Here is a 4,242-nt window from a genome sequence, read left to right as displayed (position 1 = left end):
ATATAAAAGAGCTTTTACAATTGTGCACTTTTAGCAGGCTGAAAAAATTATCTTTTTAAAATTGCCATTTCAAATTTGGGTTTTAAATTTTGTGTTCCATTTTTCTGTGCTTGTATTGGAAGGATTTGTTATTATTTTGTTTAAAAGTGCTACATATTGTATATACACATAATTTATTTAGAGAAATTTGCTATACGTTGTGTTTTTTGGTTTTGTAGTTTAATTTCATTGGATTTATATTAAGGAAAAGAAGTTGCAGCATTGATTAAAAAAGGATAAAAGAGACATTTACTGTCTAAGTCTTATGTTACATCTGTAGAACTGTACTGAGAGTTGGGTTTTGTTTTGGAGCACATTCATATGTTTTGTTTGTAAAAAAAAAAGATAAAATATTAGGTTAATTGCATTTTACATGACTAGAAAAGCAATGATTATTCATAAAAATCTATGAAAGACATACAAAACAAATGAAAAAGCAGTCTGCCCTCCCTCTTGTGTCTAAACTCTTGTCACCTCACTTCTGGGTTAGTTAGCATATGAACTGGCAGCTGGTGTGTGTGTGTGTGGGGGGGGGGGGGGGGGGGGGGGGGGTGAAATTTGACTCCAGCAACAGGGATGATTGAGGAGCAGGCTGCAGCATGAGGAAAAGACTTAAGCATGTAAGAGGAAATGACATCCTACAGTTGACCAGTTCATTTTATATCTGTAAAGAATATTCAAGAAGCATTTAGACATGTTCAGCTATATGCGTGTGAAACTTGGTGTGGATATTTGAAGCATAAGTAATTTTAAAACACACTTGTTTGGAGTCCAGACGGAAAAAGCACAGGTTTTGGGATGAATCAGGATTTTTTTAAAATCATCTGTTTCACCTGGACTTCTGAAAAAAATATGGAAGGCAGCAAACACAGATCCCTACATTTAAAAAAATAAATGGTGTTGATATATGATGATTAAGTTATGAAAAAAAATAGGTGTTTGTAGTTTTGCCTAAAAAGACGTTTTCGGACCTTTTTGGATGTAATGCTCTCTAAGATGTCACCTGTAACTTCAATCATTCTGAATTTTTTTAGGAAGCAGTAGCACATAAATGCCTATGAAAGTTGAATTCTTGGTGCTGATAACCTAAACAGAATTTATGCTAAAAATCTTTGTTCAGTCCAAAATTTCATTAAAAAAATCAAGTGATGAAGTTTCTCGTAGACCCTATAGTGTTACATATCAAAGCTGGAGGTTATTAAAGGCATCTAATTCTGAAATCTCAGCTTCCTGAGACAAACGGCTGATTTATAATAAATTTCTATTATTTGGGTGCACATAATCGACCACTTCCTGTTACGCAGGCACCGTCAGGTGTACACCCATGAAACTTTACATGATGAGAGAGGACCCTTCTGAGTATCTCCAGTTTTAATTTCATGCACATCGGACAAAGCAAAGAGAAAATACAGGGCAGAATGTGCCCAATGCAATAACTAGGTGGCGCTATAGAGCTCGTCCAAGATTGTCATATCCATGGGTTCAGAATAGAAGCTTCATCATATCCATTGAATTTCAGTGAGATTGGACAAGGAATGTGCACGTGAGAGCAACTTTTGTGTGCATAGCGAGATGCCCAACTTTGCCGCTCTGTCACGACCACACCCCCGCATTGAAAGTTATGGTTTTTTGTCAGAGTAAACTTCAATGGCTTTTCAACAGGTGGACGTCATTTTCAGGTGTGTCGGCTCATCCTACTCGGAGTAGTGATGCTCCAAGTAAAACATGTCATTTCCTCTTGCCAGCAGGTGGCGCTACACTTTTTCCAGATTTTTTCACTGCAGATGTGTTCAGAGTCAGACTACAATCATGCACATCAATTTTGGATCAGATTGGATTATGCATGGCTGAGTAATGGCCATTTTTCTTTTCATGGCGTGTTTTCGAAACGACCTCCAATTTTGACGCGCCGCCATGGTCACAAACATCCATAAAAACTTAAAAGCTTTGCAATTTAACATCGGACATGTGTCTAGTTTACAAAACCAAAGTTTGGAGTCATTACTCTCAAATCTCTAGGAGGAGTTCGTTCTAGAGCGAGGCCTGCAAATGACCAAAATACAGCAAAAATGACATATTGTCATCAAAATATCAGACTTCCTGTGCGACTGACAGCTTGGTCCCAAGAGACTTTTTTGTAGGTTTCTATCCGATGAACATGCCCTGTTAAAATCAGGTTTGTACTATAAAGCATATGGAGGTGCTCGCGAAAACAAATTTTGCAGGTGGCGCTATCGAGCCATTTTTGTTTACCTATGCCGTTCTCCTATAAAATATGAAATTTTTCGCGACTCCTGATGTGTATACAAAATTTGGTGAGTTTTGGGGTATGTTAAAGGCCTCAAAAAGGCGACGGAAAAGTCGGAAGAATAATAATAATAATAATAATAATAATAATAAACCTAACAGATACAATAGGGTCCTTGCACTCCGTGCTCGGGCCCTAATAACTCTTACAGATACAATAGGGTCCTTGCACTCCGTGCTCGGGCCCTAAATATAAAGGCTACGACTTGAAAGATTTGAAAACTAATAAATCTAGCAAATTTCTGGCTAATCAGCTTAAAATTAATAGAGAAAAATCATCAATCACCTCTATTACGGACCAAACAGGAGATGTCACTCATGACCCGATCAAAATTAATAACGCATTTGAAAACTTTTATAAAAACCTGTACACACCGCAGATCAATCCGTCAGAGCAAAGTATTGACTCATTTCTTAATAATGTAAACCTACCCAGGCTAAATGAGGATCAAATCACAAACTTAGATTATCCGCTCTCGCCGTCTGAACTTCATGAAGCTCTGTTACTTATGCCCAATGGTAAAGCACCAGGGCCTGACGGCTTTCCTGCTGAGTTTTATAAAGAATTCTGGGAACAACTGGCACCAACATTTTATAAAACAGTCACATCTATTAATGAGAGCCAATCAATGCCACCTAACATGAACTCAGCCAACATAATTCTTCTTCTAAAACCAGACAAAGATCCCACTAGTCCTTCAAGCTATCGCCCTATTTCTCTAATCAATGCAGATGTAAAAATTATCTGCAAAGCACTAGCACAGAGAATAGAAAAAATCACTCCTCACATAATTCACTTCGACCAGACTGGATTCATCAAAGGCAGACACTCGGATGATAATGTCCGTAGACTAGTTAATATAATAGACTTTGCCACCATTAAAAACCAGGAAATGACGGTACTATCGCTGGATGCTGAAAAAGCCTTTGACAGAGTTAATTGGAAGTTCCTTATTGCTGCCCTCCTGTCATGGTGCCTCTGTCAGACTCCTCCCCCTCCAGCTTGGCTCCACTCTGCTCCTGATTATTCTCCAGCTGCCGTTACTCAACTCATCAACCTCTGCTGCTTAAAAGGAGACCCAACGCCAATAATCAGCGCCAGATCGTTGCCCATTATGGTGACTAGCCTGGTCTCGTCTAGCTCTAGTACATCTGGTTGAATTTCTAGTTCTAGCACTTAATCTTGTTTCCTTGTCCCAGGAATCCTGTCCAAGAGTGACGTCAGCACAGTCTCCAGCCTGCTGTCAGGAAGGATCAGAGAACTGCCGCGTCCGCACCTCCAGCCGTGCCACAGACTATCCATCTGGATCACCTCTCACCAACCCTCTTTGCCAGCCTCAAAGAAAATAATAAACCCTTCTTACCTGCCACGTCCCGGACCTCTTTCTGGGTTCCAGCATCTGGGTTCGCCCTGCCTTGAAATCATGACAGAACGATCTGGCCCAACCCCGGACCCAGCTGACCCGGAGGGACTCCGCTACGCGGTCAGCCAGCAAGGTATCGCGTTAGGGCGTCAAGCCGACGCCCTCTCTCAAGTTGCGTCCGCCCAGCAGGAACTGTTTCAGCGCCTGGATAGTTTAACGCAGACTTTAATGGATTTATCTGGTCGGGTAGCTAGCCCCGCTGCTACGGCTACACTTCCGGCTCCTAGTAACGCCGTCACTTCCGTTTCCTCTCCAAGTCCGGAAAACTTCCGGTTGCAACCTGAGCCATTCTTCGGCAACGTAGAGGCATGTGGTGGCTTCCTACTCCAGTGTCGTTTGTTATTCCAACAAGCTCCTAGTTATTATCAGTCCGACCTTAGCAAAATAACCTTGGTTGTTAATTCTCTTCGCAACAAAGCCTTACAGTGGGCTCAGGCGTTCTTAGCAGTCAACCCTACTTCTCACCTCTCTT

This window comes from Oryzias latipes, chromosome 13 (assembly GCF_002234675.1).
Source record: "Oryzias latipes chromosome 13, ASM223467v1".
In the NCBI taxonomy this organism is placed as follows: Eukaryota; Metazoa; Chordata; class Actinopteri; order Beloniformes; family Adrianichthyidae; genus Oryzias; species Oryzias latipes.
This window is presented reverse-complemented; position numbering follows the sequence as displayed.